Here is a 14,033-nt window from a genome sequence, read left to right as displayed (position 1 = left end):
CGAGAAGGACCTGGGGGTCTTAATAGATGAAAAACTTAACATGATCCAGCAGTGTGCTCTTACGGCTCAGAAGGCAAATGGTATCCTGGGCTCCATCAAAAGAGGGGTGGCCAGTAGGGATAGGGAGGTGATTGTCCCCCTCTACTCTGCTCTTGTGAGGCCCCATCTGTAGTACTGCATCCAGGTCTGAAGCCCCCAGTACAAGAAAGACAGGGAGCTGTTGGAGAGGGTCCAGAGGAGGGCCACAAAGATGATCAGGGGACTGGAGCACCTCCCCTACAAAGACAGGCTGAGGGAGCTGGGCTTGTTCAGCCTGGAGAAAAGAATGCTGCGGGGTGACCTCATTGTAGCCTTTCAATACCTAAAGGGAGCCTACAAACAGGAGGGGAATCAACTCTTTGAAAGGGTTGATAACTTCAGGACATGGTTTTAAGTTGAGGGGGAGGAGATTTAGGTTGGATGTCAGGGGGAAATTCTTTACAGAGAGAGTGGTGAGGTGCTGGAACAGCTGCCCAGAGAGGCTGTGGATGCCCCGTCCATCCCTGGAGGTGTTCAAGGCCAGATTGGATGGGGCCCTGGTCTAGTATTGAATGTGAAGGTTGGTGGTCCTGCATGTGCAGGGGGTTGGAGATTCATGATCCTTGAGGTCCTTTCCAACCCCAGCCATTCTGTGATTCTGGGCTGGGGTCCAGACAGCATGCAGGGCAAGCTTGCAGGCCCCAAAACACAGCATGTTTATGTGAGACATTCAGCTCTGGGATGGACACATTCCGTGCCAAAGCAGGGAATCACCTCAGAGGGTAAGGGCGAGCCTCTGTCTGGGAAAAGCTGACGGGAGCCAGTGCCCGGCATTCTCTTAGTGACTGGGGACTCCATGCTGGGAGGCACTGAGGCCCCCATTTACTGCCCAGACAACCTCTCCAGAAACTGCTGACTTCTGGGGGGCGTGTGTCAGAGACATAAAGGAGACTCCACAGCATCTGATCAAACAAGAAGACCACCATAGAATTGTTGTCATTGAAGTATTATTGTTTCCATGGAATCCACGTACTGCAGTAAGGTTCCACCCTGGGATGGAGGAACCAAGTCTCAGACTCAGGAGTTGACCAAAACTCCTTTGGCTCTCAAAAATCACTGAGCTGTTCTCACAACCCTGGGTAACACTGTCCAGGTTAACTGAATTTTTTTCTCCCCGTATTAGGGTTTTCCTATTCAAAGGCAAATAACCTTAGGCTTCCTTTGGCCAAACCAGGCAGAAATGGCATCCTGAATCCAGAAGGTAAATTCCACCTACTCATTCCTTAACTTGATTAATAAATATATAGATTTGCCACCACTGAGTGTGTGCATTCACCAATTCTACTACTTGCCCTCAAATCTTGTAACAAACTTTAGCACTTGCTATAGTTGGATTGTATTTGGATTCATATTCAATTAGTAATCCAAACTCCAAAAATTATCTATTATTTCTTTTGTCCTTCTACAATCACATATCCTCAAAGGGCACTGCTTTACTCTGACTGGGCTAACTCTTACTTTTAACTTAAATTCTAGTTAGGGCTGCATTTTTGGCTCTGCCAGGTATCTCTGATACCCACACTCCTAAGCATACCTGATTTAAGATTTCTTTAACTTCTGGATGTACAACCTTATTTTTCACTGTTTGTGTTAAAGCCAGACTTACAATTTTCAATCAGTTAGTATTGTTTGACCCTTAGCTCCAGTTTTATTACATTTTTTGCCAGAGTAACCTGGCATGTACAAGAATTTATGTATTCCCACTTGTTTTCTCAGCCTATATTCAATTGATCCCAAAAAGTAAGCCTTTTCTGGTTGGGCAGTAGCTCCTACTACTGTTACAAAATCATCTACGGGTGGTAAGAAGCACCTGTATCCACCAAAAAATAAACCTCTCTATCCTGCTCCCCTAGCTGCACTTTAACCAGTGAATCTGCTAGGGTAAACTTCCCAGGTTCCTATCCTTCAGCTTTGCAACCAGAGACAGTTCTCTCTCACTCAGCTTGGTAGTATTTCTCACCAGTGTCCCATTTCCCTGCAGTTTGCACACTGCTTTCATTCCAGTGGGGTGGAGCCCTACTTCGGCTCTTCCAGCCCCCTACCTCTCTCTGAAGGGATCTCTGGGTCCTACAGCCCTACTCTACTGCCACAACAGTAACAGTTGCTGTTATTCACAATTTCCTTACTATCTCTGTTTTTTTATTATTATTATTATTATTTTGTTTGTTTGCTTGTGTTTTCTTCATATCGCTCACCTCTCTTCAGTCCTGACAACCCTGGTACACCCTGCTTATCTTTGCCTTCCTGTGTCCTTCCCAAACTTTTTCACTTTCCAAACTCTCACATTACATAAACTACTAACATCATATTTCAATTTCACCTCCTCCTCTCCAGAGGCTTCCAGTGCTAACACTGGATTTTGGGTTTCCTAGATCTCTGCAGATGAAGGCTATTCTCACTTCCACTGCCCTATCCTCTCCATTTCTCCTTTTGCATGTAACACTGGCTTATAGAAGCAGTCTCTGACCCTGGCTCTCTCTCTCACTCTAAGTTCTGCTCACGGGAACAGTGTGGAGGGGTTGCTCTCATGCCAGTGCAGATAAACTCACTTTCTCTTTAACCCTTTTTTCCTTTGTACACTATTCCACTATTCGTACCCTCAGTTACACTTCCACATAACCTCAATTATACTTCCATATAACATTAATGATTACACTTTCTCATACCATCAAAACAGTTTGTCGCATTTCCTTCAAAACCCACAAATCAAACCACACCGTTTTTCAGTTTCCATAAACACCCTTAATGCCATATAACTTTCCCCTAACAATCCGTATTGTTCGGTTATAAACACCTCGCCATAGAACCAACACCAATTGACCCACCTCTCACACACACCTCCTCTCAAGCAGAACACAATATTACATAAATGAGTTGACATTCATTCCCCAAATGGAACGGGGATGCATCTCTAGATGATCTCAAAGGTCCTTTCCAGCCCAAACCATTCTGTGATTCTATGATTCAGAAATAATAATTTCCTGATCTTATAGCTTCCTTTCCCTCTTGATTTTTAGTTGGGTTTTTCCCCACAAAGATTTTCATTCTTACTCATGCCTTGGTCTAACTGTAGGTGGCTGAAATGTCTGGGGCATTATATGCTGATTACTTTTAGCAATGACTGCTGTGCAGATGATTCCACATAATCAACAATGTTTAGTTAAGAAGTCAGCATGCAAAATGATGTTAGTATTATTTCAGCATCACTTATCATTTGCTTGTGTTCTTCTAACGGTATGAGATCTGTTCACTCTGCAGTTTTTATTGGATGTAATACTTAGCAAAGTGTTCTTCACAACTCCTCATTTTAAACATCAAGTATTTATTGATCTTATTAAACAAGGCTATATGATTAAAATCATTATCATAAACGTAAAACTACTGTATGTCTCCTTATATGTACCACATCCTTTCAAGAACAGACCAAACAAAGGACAGAAAAGTATTTTCAGTGCTTACAACAGTAGAAACAGAGTATGGAGAATTTATGAGTGCAGCCATGAAGCTAGATGTTGATGAAGTAAGGAGTAGTATCCAGTGCTCTAAAATCCAGGCTGATGTGCCTACAAAAAGGGAGCAGTGAAATGAGTGAAAAGAAACAGCAAAGTAACAAAAGATTGCTGTTACTCATCTCTGGTGATGTAAAGAAGGGGTACAACTGATTGTATAAAGCAAGAAATTTCAGTGCTCATCAATTCTCTTAAGGACTTTTGGTGCAATTTCTAGAGAAACAGGTATTAAAGTAACTAAAGCCTAGACCTTCAAAAACCATTTCACTGAAGAATTTGAATGGCTGATGAGAAATTTACCAGCCCATTTGTTTACAGTCCACTTAACGTTCAGCAGAAGTACTCCTCAAAGATTCCATTAAGTTTTGTAATTACTATTTATTGACTCTTCTGGACCCTTTACTCCCACCCTCATTCATCTCCTGAGTAATTTGTCTTCAAAATGCCTCTTTTTGGATTATGTATTACTCTAATCCATCATCAGAAAGCTGAATTAGTGCAATACATCATAAAGTGGCTGCTATTCTATTACTCACTAATGTAACTACCTGACAGCGTATCTTGAGAATGCTCCAATTTTATATGTAATGCTTGGCCTCACTGTTTCAGTATTTTAAGTTATATTTTTTGAGGATTAAAGCAATAAACTGTGAAAGCGATGTATTCTTGTTGGAAAATTCGCCAGTGATACCAGTGAAAATTTTATATGAATATAGTCAAATTGAAGTTATTTGTATCATGTGCCTCAGAAAAGGCAGATTTTGCCTTAATTCTTTTGCTTTATATTTGTGTTAAATCCTAACTTTGTTTAAACACAGAAATTTCCATGCAACTAGTCTCATTATGTATTTGCATAGAACCCAGCATGGTTGTTTAAAATCAAAGCATTAAATAGGACAGCATTACAGAGTTATGAACAAGTATTTACACACACCATTTTGGAGATAAGAATAGTTAAATGGTATAGAGATGGACTGACCACACCAGCTGGCCTAGTTAAAAAATTAAGAGATGGCTATAATTGCTTATCTTTTTGCTTATTTCTGTGCATATTCCAATATCCTTTGTATTTATATTGCATAGACAAGCAGGATCAGTAGGGAACTACCAAAATGCAACGCGATTGCAAATGTTTCAAATGAGTGTACTTGTCAATATGGGATGTTTGGATTGGATTCAGCTAGATTTTTTTTTTCAGAATTGTTTGATGAGAATCATTATTGTTTCATTATGACCTTATTTAGAAAACTCCACACACAAAACACATCCACAGTCTGCTGACTTGAACAAATGAATAATTCAAGTCTGGCATACCTTGACATATATAACTAGCCTGCTATAGGTCATCAATTAAATGTTTGCTTTTCTAGAGACAGCTTTTGTGTCCAACTGTATATATCTAACATTGGGTTTTCATAGAGTGTATTATTTTGCATTCCATAGCTTTTTTCCACCTTTGTCCAGCAATATAAAATTTAACTTAGGATCCTCTAAAAAGAAAAACAACACAACAAGGTAACTTGCCATTATTCTTTTTCAGTGCCTTTTTTTCTTCAGAAATAATAGAATACTTCTAAATTGCAGTGATTTTCTATGGTCTGGGAATCAAGCTCCTGAAATGCAATTGACAGACAAGAGTTTAGCCAAAGCAAGGCAGTAATCACGGTTTGCCCAAATACAGTAAAACACAGAGAAAATAATATACTATAGACATCCTGATATCATACTGAAGATATTCATGGCACACTGAAATTTTCTAAGGATACTCAGAGTTCTGGCTGAGTTGTCTATGTTTCCCAAGGACCCTTTGTAAAACAATGTTTGTAACTTAATTATATTGTCTAAATGACTATCACAAAGAAATAAGAGCTTGGGGATTTTGAAGAATAAATCTGTCCATGCAAAGGGTATGTCCAACTTTGCATCAGCAAACTGTGTTCTGGATTTCTGCCTTTATATGTGAATATTCTCTGTTAACATGTTATTTCTACACATTGTTCATCACTGACTTGTAAAGAACCAAACCTCTAAGTAGGTTCATGTATAGATGGTATAATGAGCTTCATGATCCTTGAAATCCCTTCCAACCCAAGCCATTCTGTGATTCTGTGATTCTGTTTCACTTAAACCCAGTATTTATTATTCTCCTCCTCAATCAGTTGCAGATAATTGTAAAGAAAAAATTAACGAATTAATTCCAAATGTAAATGTATCCATACGTTGTGTAACTTCAGTGAGACTTTGAATTAATTTTGTTCATGAGGAAAATACCTAAATATCTTGTGGCAAGCTATTATATTAAGCTATACTTTGAGGTGTACTTTCTATAATGCACAGGGTTCATTAATGTGTTTGCATAAATACAGATTATCCTTGAAAATTAATTAATCCTGTTACCTTTTTGACGGCATATGTGTTGCATCTTATTAAATATGCCACATAAATATTAATAGACCAGCAAAAAAAAGCTCATGGGAAAGGTAAAATGTCCAGTTTTCTTTCTTTCCATTTTTTTTATTTTACTGTCATCAGCTTTTTTTTTTCCCCTCCTTTTTTTTTAATTAAGATAATTAAAAAGTAAGTGGGAATCTATGTTCTTGGTGTCAGGGATAATTCACATAGCAAAAGCAGATATCAGCAACATTACACAGTGAAGTTTGTCAAAATCCATTGAACTCTGTGAGAGATTTTCAATTGATTTCCATGAAAACAAAGTCAAGCCCACTGAGTTTAAAGGTAATTCCTGTAAAATATCCATTAAATAATGAAGAGATTATAAATATCTAGGCACTAAGATGTTTTCATTTATCATTAGATTAATATTTTAAATAATCTTAAAACAAAGTGTACAGCTTGTCTGCAAAAAAAAAAGTATGTTGCTAAATAATTAATCTAGATAAATCTGAATGAATAGCATTTTGTACCAGTAAGTCTAAAAGAATTTAGAGTAATAGGCAACAGTTTTTCAGAATTACTAGCAATTTTTCCATAAGTAACATATATGCAATATATATAAGCAATACGTGCTTACAAAGAAAGTCAACTAACAAATCATTTTAGACAAAGGAGTTAAGTGAGGCTGGGAACAAAGAGCACTGCAGCACAAGGCTGCTTGGGCCCATCCAGGGGCATCAGACTGACTGGGCAAGTGCTGGATGCTTTTCCTTTTGCAGGTTCAACCAGTAGCAAAGCTGAGTGTGTATCCAAGACACATGCAGAAACATAGATGAGGCAGTGACACTATTGGTCACTGGGTCTGCCCCAGGCTCCAGCAGCTCTTACACACAGGACTCAGATAAATACAGGCACAGACTGATGAGTCCCCTTTTCTTCTCCAGCTGGTAGACATTCACTGCTGCAGGCACACACACACACACTCTAGGCTCACAAGCGCATGCACATCCACATGTTCCTTGAGTACAATCACAGGCTATCTGCTTGCCTGACAAGCTCCCACTCACTCCAGTAGCTGGCACCAGTTTCACACACCTGTACACAGAAAAGATATTCACAGTCTGCAGTGTGAGGCACAGGGTTCGGACAGACAACTGCACTGACTGACTCCACCTGCCCCCCTCCCCTTTATACCCTTTTCTAACTATCCATTCCCTTGTCCCCTCTGCTCCTCCCACTCCCTCTTCCCCCCACTCCCTCTTCCCCTGCACACCCCCATGGGTTTGCAGAGCTCTGAAGTCTCTGCACTCTTCCAATCTGGAGGTCTGTTGTCAGGTCTTGACAAGAACAGATCTGTGACATCCAGACAAGATCTGACCAACCTTGTGAAATACAAGTGAAATAGGAGATTTCACCCATTGAGACTTCATCTGGACAAGCCTGAGATATGAAAAACAAACAAACAAACAAAAAAACACCAAGAAAGACATTGAATAAAGTGGACTTAATGGACAGTTTCTAAAAGCCTGCTCTACAAAAAACACCCCTCTCTTATGGTACAGGAGTAGACTGGAAGAGGTGTTTTACCATTTTTTTCATTTTTGAGGTAGGCAGTCATCCATCTTAAGATAGAAAAAGCAGTCCCATTGTCCACAGTCTGAAGTCTTTGATTATTTTTCCTTGAAAATCCCAGTAAATTTTATCAAAGTGGTGCTTGGAAGTAACCCCATCCTTACTTTCTTTTACTTTCATTTTTCTTTGACTGACAAACTCATTTACAGCGAGCTGCCTTTGTTATTTAACTTTATTTTTACATGGCTGAGTGGATATTTCATCTACTTCTTTATTGGTTATGCAACGTATCAGTTATGCTATAATATAGATAAAAGAAATCCCATTAGTGTTTTTCAAATATATGGGTACTGAGGTATCAAACACTTGTAAAAGCATATAGTATTAAAAATTTCACTTGCACAGATTTTATGATATCTTTAAACTGCATTTTCTCTTCAGAGTCACCAAATATATGTTCAGGTTATGTCCTCAAAAAATGTAGGAAAATAACTGTGTATATTTGAGTCCTGGTGTGAATTTAAATGTATATCATTTTGAATGCAAATACAATGAACTAATGTTTTCTTCATGATAGACTATGTGAGAATTAATCACCTGAAACCCTGTGGAAAATATTATTATTTATGATATTCAAATATTCTTCTTAATAATAATTCAGTTCATGATTATTTTGATACATCTTTGCCAAGGATTAGATCCCAGTGGTGTCCTTCAATTGCTTAATGAAATGGGAATAAAAGCCTACATGGATGAGAGGAAAAGTGTTTTATGTGTAAAAAACATCAAAGGCAAGAATGAATTTCATATCTCTTTGATGTCACTCAGCTTCAGGTAAGGATCATTACAGCTTGCAGGAGTGCTAATTAAAACCAATAGTTACTTGATTTACTTGGCATGCCTTTAAAATATCTTGTAAAACTTGGCGTTCTTGACAAGAGGAAGACTCTGAATCCAGGAATATGTAAGATTTACAAGTCTCCCTACTGCTCCATCACAGACATAGATATAATGATCTTCTGAATGTAAGTATCAGAAGATGGAGCTGGGTGCATACTAATCTTAAAATATGATAATTCAAACTAGAAGAAGAGCCTATTCTTTTCCTGCCATCTTTGGGAGATGAATGAAAGAAGAACTGATTAACATAAGTGTGATATTGACATTATTTTCCTTACTGTTATTTGTAGAATGTAACGTCATTTCTAAATTTGGACAAAGCTGTCACTTAGCATCAACTTATCAGAGAACATCACTAGCAGCTCTGCTTTTTTACTCTTTTTCTGTGTAACAGCAGTATCAAATGCACCACATACTTTCTCATACCCTCTTTTGGAGATATTATTATAGGCAGTAATGCACATTCAGTCTTTGACAAGAATAAGTAAGTGATTTCCGTTATACTTGTCATAATAGCATCAATTATTTCCCTACTAATACACCATACAGATTGGAATGAATTAACAGGCAAAAAGAAAACATGAAACCCTCACCAAAGCCTACACTTACTCTTGGGATGGTTTCCAAAATGTATGAAATGTGAAAAAGAAAGTGTCTGATAGTAATTCCTCTTTGAAAAGTATTTGATGACAGTCCTCTGTTTCACCTATCAATTAGATGACTAGTTGGAAAATTGAACATATCTTCCCAACATCATGGCATATTTCTCTATAATGAAGGTTTTGCCCATTGAGAGCAATGTCAAAACTTTGAGTGTCTTCGGAGAAAGCAGAGTGTAGGAGTTTTCTTGACAATTTGGAGTATTTTGCTGTAAATGTTATTTTTCAGCCAGATAGTTTTCTGATGTGTAACTAATTTCACTCCTCCTTTGATTTTTTTTTACAATGACAATCCAGATATATCCCTCAGTCAACAAAGGGTTGATTTGGATCAGTGTGCACTATTAACCTGCCAGCAGCCATTAGATCATATTATATTTCCCTATTTATTTTCTAATCATCCATGGCTAGATGTCCTATCCTTCATTTTCATATCCTTTCATCTCTAAAAGCTAGTCTTCTATTTCTCTTCTCTCCTCTAGTCTGTATGTACTCAGAGAAATACGTTTTTTGTAGATTCTATTTTGACACAAAGAATTATCTGTCCTCAGGTTCAGCAAGTCAGCCTGTAAAAGTTTGTCTGCTGATATGTACAATAATATCATATTGAAAATTTTTAAGACAAGCAAGATTTTATAACATATTTGTTGTATTTCAGCAATGTATTTCCACTGATTTCATAGATGCATGCAGACTGGAAGGGACCTTTAGAAGTCTCTTCTCCAAACTCCTGCTCAAACAAAGATCAGTGTTGTATTGGTTACTTAGATCAGGATACTTAGGACTTTATCTTTTCAGATCTTGAACATACCCAAAGACAGAAATTTCAAAATTGCTCTGGGGAACATTTTTCAATGCTTTCTTGTTCCCATAGTGATTTTTTTTTTCTTTTTATCTGCTTTCCTACCTTTATTCTATACCTAATGTCTTTCCACCCCCTAACATGCAGCCATTGTGAAGTCTTGCTCCAACAACTTGATAAACTTCACATGGTGGGGTCTGCATTTAGGTCCTGCTGACACTATGTCTTTCCTAGGCTGCCTCAGCCTCTCCTTACAGGGCGTGTGCTCCAGACCTGACAATCCTGGTGGCTTTGCTGAACTTGCTCTGTTTCATCACTGTCTTTCTCATGCTGAGGATCCCAGATAATACAAGGTAGATTACTCCACGGTATTTTGTTTGTCACAGAAGTCCAGGTGAAGTACAATCCATTAACCACTTCTCTGAAAGTGCTACTATTCTGTCCTCTTTTTCTTTTACTCACCTATCTAGAGTATAATGTTCTGATTTGAATACAAGAATATTGTAAAATATCTTGTCAAAATCCTTGCGAAAGTCAAACATCAGCATCAGTTGTCTTGTCATCCCTAGATTCTGTCATCTTATCATAGAAGGCAATTACATTGATCAAGCACGATTTATATTTTTTTTTAATCAAAACATTCTCTTCTATGAACCCTGTTCCTAAGCACACAACTCGTTGCTGTAGACTGAGATAACGGAGGTAATGAATACCTAAGCTTTATCTTGAATTTTCTGTCACTAAGTCACTCATCCTATTCAACAGCAGTTCGGTATTTTCTTTATTCTTTTACTATTCAGGGAGCAGTAGACACTCTTCCTGCCCCTCCTAGTTTTCCCGGATACCATCCTTTAATGTCTAGGTAATATTCACCTCACTTTTATGGTTTTTCTTTTCCTATTCCTTTTCCTTTTCACATTGGGAACTGACACAGTTTCTTTCTTTAGCTTCTTGGTCTCCTAATATGACTACTCAGTTTTCTGAGCATCAAGATGGTCTATTCTTGGATTTTGGTGAAGGATGCACCCAAAACAGCTGGCTTTCCTGAGTTCCTTTGAGCTTCAGAGCTACTTTTCGTGGGATCTCATCTACAAGTTCTACAGATTAATAAGTAGATAAATAAATAAAAATCACAAAAGCACATGTGGTCACAAAAGGCAAGGCACTTATACAGCACCAATTATGCTGCTAGCTGCTAATTTGCAACATGCATCCATTTCTGACAGACTTTCCTTTTGGCTTAAAGAACATCAGCTGTCAGAGCTTTTTCCCCCTCAGATTTCTGTAGGCACTCTTGATTTGATCTATGCACTACTTGGCAGTGTCATTGGCACCCACACTGATGAGTGACATAGGAAAAAAGGGCTGGACAAGCCTTGGCAGTTTCCATCACGTCAGATCCTGTCCTCCAGCAAGAAGCAAACCTCCAGTGACAACATATGCTGCAATGACCGTCACCAGTTGCTTCCTCCTCATTATGACTTCCAGTTCAGGTCCAGCTGGTTCCTCAAGCTTCTCTCTATTGAGCTTTGTTCCCTTCTCTGGCCACAAGCCTTCAGCCTCACTCTTTGTGAGAGCGTCCAGCCACTGCTTGTTCAAGCTTCAAGCTGCCCGCCATCTGGCACAGCATGTCTGCAAGGTTTCCGTGAAGATTCTGCATCTTATTCATGAGAGAGTCATTTGAAGCTTATCACTTGGAAATTTCAGAAATATCAAATTGTTCTGAACTACTCCGTGTTGCCTCAGGAAAATTGTTTTACATATACTAAGTATATCAGAGTAAGCAAAAGTGTTTCACTTCAAAATTTGTTTATATCCAAATGCCATCTGCTGCTGGGTGGGTTTTTTCATGAAATAAACTTCAATATGCTACAAAGGTCATTCTTATTGCTCTATTGATATTTCAGCATAACACCCAATTTTGAAGAGTAATCTCATGCAAAACCAATTTGTTTTGCTATAGAGATTGGATGTGAAGTTTAAATGCTTTTTTTAATATAACATACAGTTTCTGTATCCTAGATGCACTAGAATCAGTATTCATTCATTCATTTCAGGACTGCTTCATGCTAGGGCTACAGCACTGGAAGCTATTGATATAAAAGTCCTATGGAGAATACAGCAAGAACAAAGGATGAATTTAAGTTGTGTGGTTGTAGTGATCTCTACTATCTACATAGCCAACTTCTATGATCCCAAGTACTTTCAGACATCCAAGTAGAAGGTAAGAATTATACATGACTCTTAGAAATCTTCTACAATGCCTTAGATTATGTTGAAATATTTGTCTGCAATGGAGGTTACTTTATTCTTTTTAGTAGCAGAAAATAATATAATTCTGAAAATGTCCTAATGTGAAATGTGAACATGAACATTAAAGTGTAAACATCTGTGTATAATACAGAAAACCATGCTCAGGCATTAAGATGTGCTGAGTATTTCTCTCTCATGCCATATATTGCCATCTGCCATAGAATGTCTTTCTCTTTATGGGTGGACTGATAAATGGCAACACGTTTTTGATTGCTGTCCGTTGTGACAGAGAATTAGGAAGAGGAAAATCTGTGGTTTTTAAAGTAGTTAAAGATACCTTCATAACAAAAATGTTCCAAATATCATTCTTATCGTGTTGACTTTTTAACATAATATCTACCCCATATATATAGTCCTTGTATTTATGCCTCTCTGCAAGTATTGAGTCAATGTGAATTAGTGTTCAGAGGTGCAACCTGTGTTTTATTCTTACTTGTATCTTTGTTTTTAATGAGGTAGAATATTAAAATGATAGCCACAAACCATACAGCTTAAATATTTTCATGAATAACTTAATGATTTCCCAAGTCAGGGAACACTAGATTTTCACTGTTTCTGAATCATTAAATAGATACTTTCAGAAGCAGTGCATTTTAATCCATTGAAAAATTACGGAGGGTAAAGTGCCCCTCCCTACAGCCAGGTTTTTAAGAGCAGCCTACCTGTAGACTTTTCAAGACTCAAACTGAAAGAGTACGAAAGATCTTTCTAGATAATTGTTTTGTTTTCTTTCTTTTCACAGTTACAACCAGTATGTCAATCTGGGGATTAAAGCTGAGGACTGCAGTTAATGCTCCTCCTGTGACTCTTCCTTGATGCTCACAGACTCAAAAAAAAGTGAATACTGATTTTCAATCTTAGATACATTCTACTCTACAGTATTTATTTTATAATCTACTTGAGAAAGCTTCTTATTTATTAAAGATTCATTTGCAAGAAAAATAGAGTATTTTCTTCAAAAGAAAATGAAGGGTAATTTTATAAGATAGTTGGTAAAAGACCTGTTTGTTTCGATTTCTTTTCAAAGTAAAGATGTTTAAATACATAGTTTGCATTACATGGATGATGAACTGTCTTTTGCAGAGCTCTGCTGTCAACAGTTAACTGAAATTTAGTGCAGTCCTGCACTGCTTGCTGAACAATGTTAAAAAAAAAAAAATATATATATATATATAATTAATTGGCCACCAAAGCTTGTAGTTACAGTGAACTTGTGTGGGCAATATCTGTTTAATTTCATGGTTCCCAAAGTCACTCTGAGCTATAACGACAAATACAGGTACTGCAATCTTCAGCTCGACACTAAAATGTTAGGTGGTTTGGTGCTCTAGTCCAATCTGCAGTCCTGAGCTCCTTGCAGTTTGTTGAGGGTCAGCCACCTGCCATTAGAGCAATGAGAACTGCAGGGTAGGCCAGCTGCTGGAGTCTTGGATAACAGTATGCATGGTGGATTTTAAATACATATTGCTCAGCTTTTCAGACAGTATTCAGATGGAATAACACAGTGGTCTGTTTAATGTGGCTTCACTTAATTCTGCAGCTATCAGCTATTTAAAACTTCTTTTTACAGAGAAATCGTGCTGATATGCTTTCATTGCTCAGTAATTCCTTCTCAGATTTTATCCTCCAATATAATTCATATGCTAATATTCGAGTGCCTTACAATTTTTAGAAATGTACTTTCTGTTCTGATTGTTTATTTGATGCCAGCAAAAATCTCATGTTGATCATATACCTGTTTATTTATTGTATGCAGTCTTTAAGCAATCTTTATATTTAATTGCAAGTATCCTCATTGTAGGTGAC

The 14,033-nt window shown here is 37.8% G+C and overlaps 1 long non-coding RNA gene across 1 annotated transcript; it reads left to right on the top strand.

Moving 5' to 3' along the window:
- Positions 1-611: 611 nt before the first annotated feature.
- On the top strand, positions 612-13,346 carry LOC116216351. Its single transcript, XR_004158973.1, has 3 exons — positions 612-1,279; positions 11,972-12,138; positions 12,970-13,346. It is a non-coding gene; the product is annotated as an uncharacterized LOC116216351 (long non-coding RNA).
- The last annotated feature ends 687 nt before the right edge of the window (positions 13,347-14,033 follow it).

The sequence above is a fragment of the Meleagris gallopavo genome, chromosome 2 (genome assembly GCF_000146605.3).
Source record: "Meleagris gallopavo isolate NT-WF06-2002-E0010 breed Aviagen turkey brand Nicholas breeding stock chromosome 2, Turkey_5.1, whole genome shotgun sequence".
NCBI classification, from domain to species: Eukaryota; Metazoa; Chordata; class Aves; order Galliformes; family Phasianidae; genus Meleagris; species Meleagris gallopavo.
The sequence above is the reverse complement of the archived record's forward strand: the minus strand, read 5'-3'. Positions and strand labels throughout refer to the sequence as shown.